The sequence below is a fragment of the Chelonia mydas genome, chromosome 11 (assembly GCF_015237465.2).
Source record: "Chelonia mydas isolate rCheMyd1 chromosome 11, rCheMyd1.pri.v2, whole genome shotgun sequence".
Lineage (NCBI taxonomy): Eukaryota > Metazoa > Chordata > Testudines > Cheloniidae > Chelonia > Chelonia mydas.
In genome coordinates, this window is record NC_051251.2 from 56,108,553 (window position 1) to 56,123,402 (window position 14,850).

A 14,850-nucleotide genomic window follows, 5' to 3' on the forward strand; every position below is an offset into this window, starting at 1 on the left:
GCCCATTCATAAAAGGGGAAAGGAGCCTGAACCTCAGAATAAGCAGAAGTGCCTCCATAGGTTTGCCATAGAGCCACTGCTTCCCTACACTGCACCTCCTGCCTCAGTTGCTTCCCCCTTTGCTTCCCTCCTCCAAATGGAGTGGAGGAGAATGTGGGACCCCTATAGCCTGGTTGTCTGTTACCCTGCCCCTTAACTAGTCATTGGCACTGACGGGTAAAATACACAAGAAAAAAGGCACGGGGGAATCAGGCCCTTCCTCTCTCTGTGACTCACTTTCCACATCTGGAAAATGGAGATAACGTTTCCCTACCTGAAGCCAGATTTGTGGTGCTTAATCCTGCAAACATTTATTCACATGCTTAATCTTACTAATGTGAGGATTGAGACTGTAATTATGGCTTGAGTCTCTTCTCATTAACACTGAAGTAAAACCGGTGTAGTCCATATGAAGTCAGGAGAGCTCTGCTGGTGTAATACCAGTAGAAGTTAAAGGAGAATCAAGGTCTAAATGTTTGTAAACTGTTTTTGTCACTGAACAAAAGGCACTAAATGAGTTCAAAAAGTGTTATTTTTATATTATAAAAAAGATCCATGATAAGTAGATCAAGTGTCAGACTTTGTTTATATCATTTTATATTAACACATGCAATTATAACCCCTTTACGGGGATCCCATAAATACTGATAGCCTGAAAATAAAAGGAAAATTAAAATTTGGACCAGTTTCCAAATTCAAATAATTCTGTATAAGATAGAGGTAAGTATTTCTTTTTAAACAAATGAGCCAATGCTTTATTGGTCTAAAAACTTTTTAAAAAGTAATCCTTCATTAACAAGCCATGCTCATAATGACTACAGTGTTCTACAATGACCTAAAAACATTACAGGTAACCCAACTGCAAGCTATAACATTTTGGCCCTTCGCTACAGCATGCTATAGGTTTTGTAGGGTTATTCTTCAAAAATAATAAATAAATAAATAATAATAGCAGTACTTACAACAGAAGAAAACCATCCTGATGAGGAAACAAGTGTCAGTTTCAGACTTCCAAGCGGTTACTATAAATGGTGATTTAAAGTTAACAAGCAAATTATGAACAATATTTTGACACTATGCATCATCTTAAGAGTTTTTCCAAAAATTATAAATCAATAAAAATTGATAAAATTAATTAAAAAAAAAACCCACAACCCTGTAGCTGTTAGGAATTTGAGACTTCTGGTAGGCAATTTTCTTTGAAAATTTCATTCCCTTATGGTCTTTGTCATGCCGGAATACCTACAGTAATGAGCTTGCATCAGCAGTTTTGTTGTGTGTCAAAACATATGTTAAGAAGGGCCATTGGCAAGACTGCAATGCTGTCCAATAGAGAGCTGGGCCCTTTCTGTATCTCACTGATTTTAACTAGAGCTACTACTTTGACAGCTAATTCACAGACTTTGTTGAAATACCCACTTATCACACAGTGGTCAAAAGTAAGCATGTCAAAGAAACTTCTAGCTGAGAGCAAGCAGAAAAACTTAGCCTTTATTTTAAGTGAGGATCTGTCACTATTCCAATTATAAACTCCTATTCTCAGGTATTTAGAACTTCACCATATTTGCTCTAAGGTGAAATTTGGTAGATACATAAGGAGCTTGTTTTTTGGAGCTGTTAAGCACACAGCTCCTTCTGGGCCAGATCCCCAGCTACTAGAATTCAGCATAGTTCCCTTGAAGTCAGTGGAAGTTTGCTGCCAATCAGTTTGAATGGAATTTGCTGATTCATGCCAACTGAATGAACTTCTGAAAATCAGGCCCAGCTTCTCTGCCTGTAGAAATCATTGCAGAGCAATGGGGGTGTAATGTGCTCTTGGTGGCCTGCTTTATTCAGAAAGCTGGCACAGAGGTTGCACGCTGCACTAGCAGTAGCTTCTGCGTGCCCAACCAGCTTATCAAGTAAAGCATGATGTAGTCGTTTACCTTAAAGGTAATGAACGTATGGTGACTGTGGTGAGGTCTTCATCTGAGATGTCAGGGCTCAATCTCTTGGCCTTCCCAAGATGGACAAAGATATTTTTGGCACTGTTGCATTTTAGGGACATAGGAACTTATAGAGATGAGCCTATCAAGACTTGAGATTTTGAGTCACTTGGACAATAAATATGCAGATGCTTTCAATTTACAGAACAGTTAGAGACTTTGCTAGATTTTCAAGATTCTTATTAGCTTTCCTCCAGAGCCCTAATTTCTGCCAAACACTGGGAAGGCCGGGAGATGGCTATATCTCAGTTTCATGAAGAGACAAGATTTCACCAGTATGACATCATAGGCCATGCCACTTCTCACCCAACATCTTCACACAGATATCAAAGAAAAGGGGTGATAGGACTGAGCCTTGCAGGACTTCATTCCTGAGAGTCCTGAGGAGAGTAAAATCACTTCACAATAACTTCTGACAATTACCCTGAAAGTACAGACCAGGAACTACTCTAAGGTGATTCCAACCACTCCTGCCAGTTGGTCCCACAGTTGTGTTAACAACACTTCATGAACAGCGAAATCCAAGGCTTCTGATAGACCATGTGGCATCAGCAAGGATGCCTGCCCACCCTCTATTTAGTCTGGAGAGATTTTGTTGACCACAGTGAATAACACCATCTCTATGCTATGCCTAGGTCTGAGCCCTGACTGGTTGGGATCCAATGAATCTGCAGATGTCAAATAATGTTGGAATTAGTGCACTACTACCTCCTCTGTGGTCTTTTCCGGAAAGGGGAGGTTAGAGACTGGAGGATAGTGGACAAAGATACTGGCATTTCATAGAATCATAGGACCTCGAGAGGTCATCTGGTCCAGTCCCCTGAACTAGTGGCAGGACTAAGTATTATCTGCACCATCTCTGACAGGTGTTTGTCCAACTTGCTTTTAAAAGTCTCCAGTGATGGAGATTCCACAACCTCCCTAGGCAATTTATTCCAGTGCTTAACCACCCTGACAGCTAGGAAGTTTTTCCAAATGTCCAACCTAAACCTCCCTTGCTGTAATTTAAGCCTGTTGCTTCTTGTCCTATCCTCAGAGGTTAAGAAGAACAATTTTTCTCCCTCCTCCTTGTAACAACCTTTTATGTACTTGAAAACTGTTACCATGTCCCCTCTCAGTCTTCTTTTTAGGGTAGGCTTCTTGAGCAAAGGTCACATTGTCATTTGTTTGTGAGTTGCTGATAGGTTGCCTTCCTTTAATGAGACATTAACAATTTCCTGCAAGATAGGTGTTCCCCACTGGCTTTAACTAGCCAGTCTGGGTTCAATTTGCAGTGAAAGGCCTAAAATGCCCTCAGTGCATACGTGACCTCTGCCTGGGAAGTTGGAAGACACTTAGGAAGGAAGGATGGTGCATTTGTTCCCACTCGCCCTGATGCTGCCCTACCCTGGCTCCTGAGAGAATTCCCAGAATCCAGTCAATCTTATTTGTAAAATGAGAACACACACAGTTACATTTTCAAATAACAGAATAGGAGTATAAACCCTCATGCTTTAGGGCATAAGGCAATGGCTGACAGTGGGTTGGTTAGGAAGGAATTCACTGTTGGGGTGTTCATTTCTTAACAGTCCACTATGGGAATTTTTACAGTTTCTAAAGTATCTCGTTATGGCTACAGTCAGAGACCCGGTACTGAACCGTATAAACTAATGCTCTGACTTAGTTTAGAAATTGCTATTTTTAAATAAATATAAAGTTTCTCAACACCAGAAATGGTCCCTGCTGAAACTGAATGGAGGTGATTTTTGAATATGAGCTTCCTCATTCAGGCCCCAATTCAGGAAAGCACTTGAGCACATGCTTAAATCCATGTTTACTCAGGATAGCACTTACAAATGGGCTTAGTTTTAAGCATGTTTAATTCCCATTGATTTCAATGGAACTTAAGAACGTGCTTGTCCTGAATGGGGATGCTTTGCTAAATCAAGAACTCCCACTCCACTTTCACATGGTCCTGGAATGCAATCTTGTTTAGGGCCCTAGCCTAGGACCCAGAAGACCTGAGTTCAGATAGACCTGCTCTCCCACAAACTTCCTGTGGGACGTTACTGTGTTTCTCTGGGCCTCAGTTCACTATCTGTAAAATGGAAACGACAGCACTTCCCTGCCTTACAGGGGTGTTGTGAGGAGAAACACATCAAAGAGCGTGAGGCACTCACATACTACAGTAATGGGGGCCCTTACAAGTACCCTAGATAGAAAGGTGTCCTAGCCTGTTGCTGTGAAAGTGATTCTGATATCACAGATTCAGCATTATTACTTCACTGAAGGACCAAGAGGGAAACACAGGTGACCTGCATAAGGAAAACAAACTTTGTTTAAATAACAAATAGATTAGGATTTTTTTAAACATGGAAAATAAAAATGAAACAGTGAAAAGAAACAGTCTGAAAGCTAAAGGAGTTATTCCAGATTTAGGAGTTGTCTACTCAGTGAAGCAATATACTAGAGGTGTGTGAGTTCTAAGGTACACCAATGTGTTGCACACTAACTGGCCACGTGAACCCTGCTGTCATGCATTACAAGTTCCCTAGCACACATTAAGTTAGTGTTGTTTGAAATGGGACTACATTAACGCATCCTATTACGTGCCAGACAGTTAGTATGGGACATGTTGGTGTGCATAAGAAATAACACCCCTCTAGTGAGCATTGTAGACAAGTTCTTAGAGTGAGGGTGAGATCAGGATCTGCTGCATGACTTTTACACTATTTAGGACTACAAACTGTGCTGCAAGTTAGTCCCTTGGTTCCCCACACGCTTCTCATTTCATACAGATGTTAAGATCACTACATCGGTCTAATGATTCTGCAGCTTAGTAGGATGTGGTCACGTGAAGAAAGCCAAGAATCTGGACCTCCTGTCTTGCTGAACTGCCCTTTGCAAAGCTGGGCCTGCTGCTATATTTAAGTAAGGTGATCATTTGCAGATGGAGTGGAGGTAATCGTCCCCAGATTTGTGCATTATTCTTAAGTAAATATCTCATTCTTCAGCTGTATTCTTTGCCACTGTTGAGAGATGGACCTCGTGGTAAAATCTGTTTAACCTCTCTGATGTCCTCAACACTCCAGAGCACGTTTGTGGTCCCCATCCCCTACGCCCAGCCTTAACACATTCTAAAAGGCTTATTCAGAGGAAGGCACATTCACACCCCAATATGTTGCATCAGCCTCATTATGTGATGAAACAGTGGAGGGAAAATAACCAGGCGCAGGAGTTCTGCGGACAGGAAATTTGAATGAGGAGGGAAAGTTGAGGGCTAGCAATTCTGTTTGGAATGAGGGGAAGAGAGGCTCTCTCTAGGTGGGACAGAGTACTGCTAAGATAGGAGGCAGGGCAAGTAGCCTCATGGCACCTAGGGGGGATGTCTAATTATTCTGGGTACTGTCTAACCTTACCAAGCTGTTGTAGCATGTGGAGGGAGTGGTACTAGGATTCACCTGCATGAACTGCCTTTTATTGCCCACCTGAATTCATCTCCACTTAATTTATTTCCAGAAGGCAACATTTGGTTTACTTTTTTTCCCCAAGGAAGATTTCTTCCTGACACCATTTTAATCTGTTTTTATTCCTGGATGAGCCTATTTCTAACACGCAAATGGGAAGAATATGTAAACAGCAAGTTTAAAAAATAATACAAACCATGGCATAGGGGTGGGAAGGAAGGAAGGCATTCTCTTGTCCATCCACATGCCTCTCTGCATCTCAAACATTTTTAAAATGACACTTCTGCAGGTATTTAGGTGGTATACATGGAGACCTAAACACACAATGCAGCAGGAAACCAGGTGGATTTGTAATCTTAAACCACGGCCATTGCAGTGTTGTGCTGTGCTGAGCAGAATGGAATAAATACGGTTAAATCCATGCCTCTAGCAGGTCTTCCTTCATTTTTTTCTGCCCAGATTCCTCTCTTTACAGGAGTCTTCACCCAGCTGAGGTAAACCATTTGTTGGTAATAGTACTCCAAGAAGAATGAGAACAGCTGAAAAATATACATCAGGTTAATCTGGGGCCAATTCTCTTCTCAGTTACACTGCTGCAACTGTATTTAAGTGTAACTGAGAAGATAATTTTGCTGACTGTGGTAGAATCAGGACTTCTACCATTATCCGAGTAATTTTGCAGCTGTATGTGTGAGAGAGAAAGAAACTACTCACTATGAGCACAGATCCCTGACTAGACTGCTAAGACTGATCAGTTTTCAAAGAAAATGACTTCACAGATCTTTGCACATCTTTCAGGTTTAAGACAACAACTATTTTACATCTGATAAATTAAAAACCTTTTGACAACTGACAGAATGAAAACCTCCAAAACTTCAGCCATACTTCACATAGCTCTCTGCTCTCAGTGGGCCTGATCTAAAGCTCACTGAAGTAAATCGAATAATTCCCATTGACTTCAATGGGATTTGGATCGGGCCCAGTGCCAGAGAACGGAGGACTGAAGGAAAATTGATTTGTGGCCTTTTTTGGGTTCATCATAATGTATCAAAGAAGAACCGAAAGGTCATTTTTGTTTGTTAAGACATTTTATTTCCCCCTCCCCCTTCCAAATATCAGGGCTATCTAGTCTTTCTTCTCTATTGTCATATTTCAATGCCAATCAGAAGCTAAGCCATATGGGACGAGGGGTTTCCTGGGGCTGGTTACAAATGCAGGGTCTAGGGCAGGGGTGGGCAAACTTTTTGGCCTGCGGGCCACATCAGGGAATAGAAATTGTATGGCGGGCCACGAATGCTCACAAAATTGGGTTTGGGGTGTAGTAGGAGGTGCAGGCTCTGGGGTGGGACTGGGGATGACGAGTTTGCGGTGTAGGAGGGTGCTCTGGGTTGGGACCGAGGGGTTCAGAGGGCAGGAAGTTGCGGTGCAGGAAGGGGTGCAGGCTCCGGCTGGGGGTGCGGGCTCTGGGGTGGGGCTGGGGATAAGGAGTTTGGAGTGCAGGAGGGTGCTCCAGGCTGGGATCGAGGGGTTTGGAGAGTGGGAGGGGGATCACGGCTGAGGCAGGAGGTTGGGGTGTGAGGAGAGACTCGGGGGGGTGGGGGGGGACAGGCTCTGAGCAGCGCTTACCTCAAGTGGCTCCCGGAAGCAGTGGCATGTCCCTTCTCATGTGGAGGCGTGGCCAGGTGGCTCTGCACGCTGTCCTATCCTCAGGCACCGCCCCTGCAGCTCCCACTGGAGCACGCAGGAGCCGGAGCAAGGCCATGCCGGCTTCCAGGAGTCACGTGGTGTGGCCTCGACCTAGCGCCTCGGCCGGAGCAGGGCTGAGCCGCTGGTGCGGCTCGCAGGCCAGCTTAAAACAATTCGCAGGCTGGATCCGGCCTGCGGGCCGTAGTTTGCCCACCCAGGTCTAGGGGATTGATCTCTTGCAGCTGTGGATGTATGAGCAGCAGAAAGCCAGTAGAAAGGGAGGGAAGGAGTCATAAGCCTGGCCTAGGGAGTGAGCAGATAGAGCTGCTTGGGGCACAGAACTGACAGGAGGTGCTTGGAAATTGTGAGCAAGGAAAGTGTCTGCTATTGTCTCATCCGACTTGGTTCAGGGAAACAGAACTTTGTGAACACTGTAAATAGGATTGCACCAAAGAAATAACTGATTCCTACCATTAATTTATTTTCCTAGCAAGATGCAGTCCCACTAGGCCTCAAATAGCAACTAACTGCTTGGGCCAAAAGGGTTAACACTTTCATTCTAAAAGTACCAGTATGTTATGATTATTATTCTTAAAATGTATTACAGCAGCATACAAACTGTGGTAGGTGCTGTACGGGCCAAAGAAGAAACCCGAAGATCTTGCACATAAAAGCCTTTAGAGCCTGAGGAAATGAAGAAGTCCAGCAGAACAATACAGAGTTTTATTTTACCACATTTTAAAATCCATTGGATATGTTTTATACTCAGAACATAGAATCCTTGCACTTTGTTTGCAATGTTAACTTGAGAAGATTGTGTGGGGGTGGCACCTGACATTATTTACATGAAGATGAGAGGAGGCAGGGTTGAGGGATGTTATGCCCCATTCTTGTTACTTCCTTGGTAAAAGCTGGTATTTGAATTTAACACTGGCTCATGCTAACTCTGTAAGGCCAAGAGGAAAAAAAATCCATTTTTCTCTTGGTGCTCCAGTTAAAGAAGAAAATCAGTGACATGACCCAGGGAAGGACTTTGATCCAGAAATAGGGAATGTAAATGCTTTACAGATGCCAGATAAGGATGTTTCCAAACCAAAAGTAAACAAAGGACTTTCAACCCCAAGCCCCTTTCCCCTTCCAAACATTTTAATAGAAAGGGAATTTTATCCACCAAATTCTGAGCCACACTTTTTTTTTTAAAGTGGTTATTGAAGTGTGAGGACATAAACACAAAGAGCCATGAGTTAGGCAGCAACTAGAGAACCCCCTAGCCACAAAGATCCTACGTTTTCTAAGCACCCCACTGCAACACATCCTGGTCCTCTCTGGTCACTGTGGAGGATCAGAAACTCCATAACTACTCCACATCTCCCTGTCTTTATCATAAAAAATTAAAACAAACTCTAAACCAACCTATAGACACGCACGTGCACAGTTCAAAATGCACATCAAGTTCCTTAATACTGTTTACATGACTGTGTCCCCTTGTGAAGAGACATGCCCTCATCCTGGTATGAAGGATGCTAGGAGTTCCTCTGGGCCTGTTCCACGCTAAGGAGACACCTGCAAGGCTTGCTCAGCCTGGAGGGAGAGGAGCTTAAAGAGGGGGAGGAAAGTTAGCACAGGAAGAAGATTGCTGCCTAGGGACTGCTGGCAATAGAGGGAGCCCAGCTGAGAAAGAGAGAGAGCTATGGGACACACCACTCCTGAGGCCGCCCTGATCGGTGGCAAAGCAATACACCCCAGGAAGAAGGGGTTGCAGGTAAGCCCTGCAAAGGAGCAATAGACTCAGAGACTGAGCCCTTAGGTCTGACTCTCTAGGGCAGGGGTGGCCAAACCACAGCTTGTGAACTACATGTGACTCTTTTACACTTAAAGTACCACTTGCACAATCTGGTAGACAGACTTTCTGCCTACCAGGCTGTGGGGGGAGGTTGGGGCTTCCGGCCTGCAGCGGAGTGGTGTGGCTAGAGCTTCTGTGCTGTGGGGAGGGGGATCTCGGGGCTTCAGCAGAGAGCCCTGGCAGGCACCTCCCATGGGGCAGAATCCCCGAGACACCCCCCCACAGGACAGAAGCCCCCGCCCTACCACCCTGCAGCTGGCGCATCCAGCTCTCGAACTTCTGAAGATTATCACATGTAGCTTGGAGGGCCAGTGACTGTGGCCACCCCTGCTCTAGGGGCAGACTTTCCCCCTTGCAAAGGGAACAACAGGAACCAAACCCTGGCCTATGGTGGTATCCCTCCGAGAGCTTCCCCAAAGGCTTCTAACTGGGGGAGACAAGGGGGTAAATGATGGACAATAGGACCTTGTGGGGGGTCCAGGGAGCCCATCCCCCCACTCCTTACCTGTTGCATTTAAAATGGTCCTGAGCAGTATTCAAAAGATCAAGTCTTCGAGGTGGTCTGATCAGTCTTTCAGGCTGTGTTCTCACTTCTGTTCTGTTCGGATTTCCCTGAGGAGGGGCTCACTTCCTGACAGAATGCTGGCAGCACCTAGATCCTCTCTTCATTGTACTGGGAAATATTGAAGATGAACCCGATTCCTCTGGAGAAATCCTTCTAGAGTCTCCACTAGATAGGATCTTGGGAAATTCTGCCCAGTTCCAAATGTCTGGGAGCTTTTGAGACAAACTTTGTTCCCTGGCCTCGGTTCAGGTAGCTAACTGTTCAGCACAGAATGAAAGAAGTTCTGTTGAGAACTTTTATTTTAGCATCCTGTTCTCAAAATGCCTTCAGACCAGGCCACTTAGTTTAAGCTGTATCAATGCCCCCGGTAAAGTTGTCCTTAGTCCAGACACTACCTGTATTTACAGTTATGCAGGGGTGCTTTATGTGGGTCCACTGATTTTTTCAAAAGTCTTTTTAAAAGTCTGCATTGCTCTGGGGTTAATGTGGACTACTAGCTCAAATGTTCAAAATCAAAGTCAGTGGTTTTCAACCTGGGGTCTGCAGAATAAGATTTCCATTTCAAATGTGTTAGGAGTCCACAGATGAAAACCACTGTCCTCTGCAAACACTAGGGATGTTTCAGAGGTAAAATGAGCCCCATTATCAGACACGAGGACTTCAGGAACTCCATGTCTTGCAGATATTGACTTTAGTTTCTGGATGACCTCTGCACCAATAGCAGAGTCAATATCTGGAGAAGTGATCAACTACAGTTATGTGTGTGTGTGTCCTTTACAGAAAAACAAGTCTGTGAATATCATCTGCCAACACCTGTCAGGGAGCTTTGTGGAGAGTAATGGTTCTGGTAGTTGATTTATTTTTTTCCTTGTCTCACAGCTTTCTACTAGAGTCTGAATTTGCCTGCCCAGATGGGTCCATACAGATTGTTCTGCTCGTAACCTGCGCTTGTTTATACCTTGGTGTGCCTCAGATTTTGGAGAGCATCTATTTCTGAAGTACTGTAGGGATATGAATGTGCTGTCCTTTCAGTAGTAGGCCATTGGCTATGGGAAGGTCATTTTAGTCCTGTTAGCATGGCTGTTGGCAGTGGACTCCTTTGACCCCACATTCTTTGGCAGAGATGAGTCCGTTTCTGGCAAGTCTCGTCCTTTAGCTGTTCATCTCTAATTTGCTGAAGTTCGTTGGCAGATGCTGGAATTGCTGCCAGAACAAGGTTGATGTAGTCTTTGACATCTCTCTTGAAAGCCTTTTCTTTCTGCCATCGATGGCAACTCAACTGTGTCTCTAGGTAAAGCAACTGCTGCCATGAGTGTTTTCCTTGATGTGTTCCATGTGGAAAGAAAATTGCACCAGCTGTAGTCAAAATCTTTTAATGCTAGGTAGAAGGTCATGTGGTGGTCTTAACCCCAATAATGCCACTAAGACTTTATGATCTGTTTCTTATTAAAATTCTAGTACTGAGCCTTTCACAGGCCAAAATGACTGCAAGAACATCCTTTTCCACTTGAACATACGGCTGCTCGCTTTCTGTGAGGCTTTTGATATGAATGCAACAGGTCTCTCATCTCCTTCTGGCTGTTATTTGTATGAGCACTGCTCCTAAACCATATGAAGATGTGTCCGCTGTTACTGTTGTTGGACGCTTGGGCACAATATTCGGTAAACAGATGGAGAGATCAGTTTTTATTGTGTTAAATGCATTTTGTTGCGTGCTCCTCCAGATCCACATGTTGTGACCATTTAAAGAGATCCCTTAAGGCAGTGATACTCAGACTGAGGTTCGTGAGCCGCAAGTAGCTCTTGGCTACACATGATATTAAAAATGTGTGATTTAATTTTTAACCAATCAGGATGCTTTTACTCACCTCACCCAAACCCAAAGATGTGTCTACTGTAAGACCATTACTGGGCATGACAAATCATTTGGGGAAACTCTTACCAAGTGTAGCTCATCAAACAAAATCCTTAAGACCGTGATGCTCAGAGCTCAGTGGTTCAGGAGCCAAATTAGTGATTGACATTACCCAAAAGAGCCACAGTATTGTGTGAATTCATTGTTTCATTTACTATATATAATATTCTCACAGCAAATAAGTCTCTAGAAGTACAGACTCATTGCCATCTGATAACACTCCCTCTTGAACTGTTTCCACTAATTTTGGTTACCTGCATGCTATTGCAAAATGTCCCATTTCTGTCATCTTACATTCTGCTTCTTTAGTTGAAGATTGCTGCCAGCTCTGGGTTGGTATCGTGCCATATCTTCCACAACTTTTCTAAGCTTCCCTCTGATTAAGGTTCTTTGGTCTCCCACTCTAGTTGTGCGGGGTTCTTACATTGCAAATTTGGTCTGATTGCTCTTTTCATGTGTGTCTCTTCTCTTTACTGTGTCAATATTGTCTGATGCAGTCTCCACTATGCTGCTAGCATGTAAGTCACATTGCTGTTTCTTTGTTTTTTGGCATTTGCTAGGGTGAGATCTGGGTTTAACTGAAACTGTGCTTGTAAGGTGGTAATCTTATACCAACAATTATCCTAGTCTTATTAGTTCTTCTTTTAACATTCCATATTTGCAATGTTCAGCAAGACTATGAATGGCATTAATAAAAGGCTCAGCTGTTTCCCCTTGTTCCTGACACTACCTATTACATTTGACCCTTATGTATAATATTCTGTCTGCTTATGAAATGGGTATCAAATGTCTTTCACTTTGAAGTTTTCTCTTTTCCTCAGAGAGAGGGGTGGGGCATGCAGGATACTAGCAGCAGCATTGCAAATATCAGGGCGCTTACTGGGTATTCCTGGGCTTTCTCTGTTAAACCAGAAGCCACCACGAATTGCTCAGATCTTTGGTTCCAGAAAGGCCAGCTGTCTGAGTTGCCAAAATCAAACTACTCTAATAGAGCCACTTGTGCTATGGGCTCCATTGCAGTGCTGAGACATGGCTCTGCCTCCTTACTGCAGCAGCTTTCATTGGTCTCCTTCGTGATTTTTCCCACTTGCCCCACCTCCTCGCTCATCACACTGGCAGTCTAGGGGGTCTTTTCTTTCCTTTACTCCTCCTTTAGATAGGGATTCACTCACTTCTGACACGATGTAGTGTGAGAACAAAACACAGAGAGCCATATTTTAAGCAGCAGCTGCAGCACCCTCTAACCATGAAATGCCTGTGTTTATTAAGCTCCCTGCTGCAAAACATCCTCGTCCTTTCTGGTAACAGCGGAGGACCAGGAACTCTATAACTACTCCACAGTTCTAAAAAATTCACCCAGAGTAAACTACTGCTTGTTTTATACAAAGATGCAGTCCTAGTCCTCCTACTTCCCTGCTGCATTAGCACAATATATACACTATATTAAATGCAAAATGAAGTCAATGCAACTGTAAAGATGAACTGATAAAAATCAAAGTCAGGAGAAACAAACACCAATGTTCCAACAGCAACGTGAAGTTAGCTGTGTTGCACATCCTGTCAATTTTGTGTTGCACATTTTACAACAACCAGTAACACATTTAACCAGGAAAACAGGAACAGAAAATAGAACAACAGAATATTAGGATTGGAAGAGACCTCAGGAGGTCATCTAGTCCAATCCCCTGCTCAAAGCAGGACCAACACCAACTCAATCATCCCAGCCAAGGCTTTGTCAAGCCAGTCCTTAAAAACCTCTAAGGATGGAGATTCGACCACCTCCCTCGGTGACCCATTCCAGTGCTTCACCACTCTCCTAGTGAAATAGTGTTTCCTAATATCCAACCTAGACCTCCCCCACTGCAACTTGAGACCATTGCTTCTTGTTCTGTCATCTGCCACCACTGAGAACAGCCGAGCTCCATCCTATTTGGAACCCCCCTTCAGGTAATTGAAGGCTGCTATCAAATCCCCCCTCACTCTTCTCTTCTGCAGACTAAATAACCCCAGTTCCCTCAGCCTCTCCTCGTAAGTCATGTACCCCAGCCCCCTAATCATTTTCATTGCCCTCTGCTGGACTCTCTCCAATTTGTTCACATCACTTCCGTGGGGGGCCCAAAACTGGACGTAATACTCCAGGTGTGGCCTCATCAGTGCCGAATAATCACTTCCCTCGATCTGCTGGCAATGCTCCTACTAATACAGCCCAATATGCCACTGGCCTTCTTGGCAGCAAGGGCACACTGCTGACTCTCATCCAGCTTTTCATCCAGTGTAATCCCCAGGTCCTTTTCTGCAGAACTGCTGCTTAGCCAGTCATCCCCAGCCTGTAGCGATGTATGGGATTCTTCCTTCCTAAGTGCAGAACTCTGCACTTGTCCTTGTTGAACCTCACCAGATTTCTTTTGGCGCAATCCTCCAATTTGTCTAGGTCACTCTGGACCCTATCCCTACCCTCCAGCATATCTACCTCTCCCTGCAGCTTAGTGTCATCTGTGAACTTGCTGAGGGTGCAATTCATCCCATCATCTAGATCATTAATAAAGCTGTTGAACAAAACCGGCCCTAGGACCGACCACTGGGGCACTCCACTTGATACCGGCTGCCAACTAGACATCGAGCCATTGATCACTACCCTTTGAGCCCGACAATCTAGCCAGCTTTCTATCCACCTTATGGATTGGATGAATGGACTATACTTTGGATTGGATGAATACCACATATGTACTAACGACCCATTGAACATTGCTGCTAGACCCGTCCTTTGCTAGCCCTGCACAAATACATCAAACTGTGCAGAAGGGATTTATGGAATCTTTCTTCCCTTCTTACACTTTTCCACAAACAAATCAGAAATCCTTTAACCTAATGGTCCTCAAGTGTTTCCATACTTAGACTCCCCCATCCCCGCTTCCAAATCAGGAACCCTCTCACATTTAGCAATATGGGAAGAGCACACTGTTGGCAACCCCTTAACATCATGACCAGGTTGAGCACCCCTCCATTAAAAGATTCAAATCCATCTTAACTGGATCTGTCTTTCACTATAGAATCCAATTAGAGTCCATATTATATGGATGTTTGGATTCCCAGGTTGTATCAGCTTTGTTTAAAAAGTGAGTATTTGTTAAATAGCCTTGAGTTAAATGATGGAGAACAGAAGAATGAAAAAATATTTGTATGCGCAGTACAGGGTTATATGTGCTTTGCACAAGGCCAATAACCAATGCACAGGGTAGGCACATATTTGAAGATGGAGTCTATGGTCTGTTCACACAGATGAACCCTGCACTGCCTGGAGCTTCAGTAAGGTTATGCATCAGTACAGGGGTCTTCCCTGTATGGAGCACTTTGTGGGGTCGGGGTTTGAG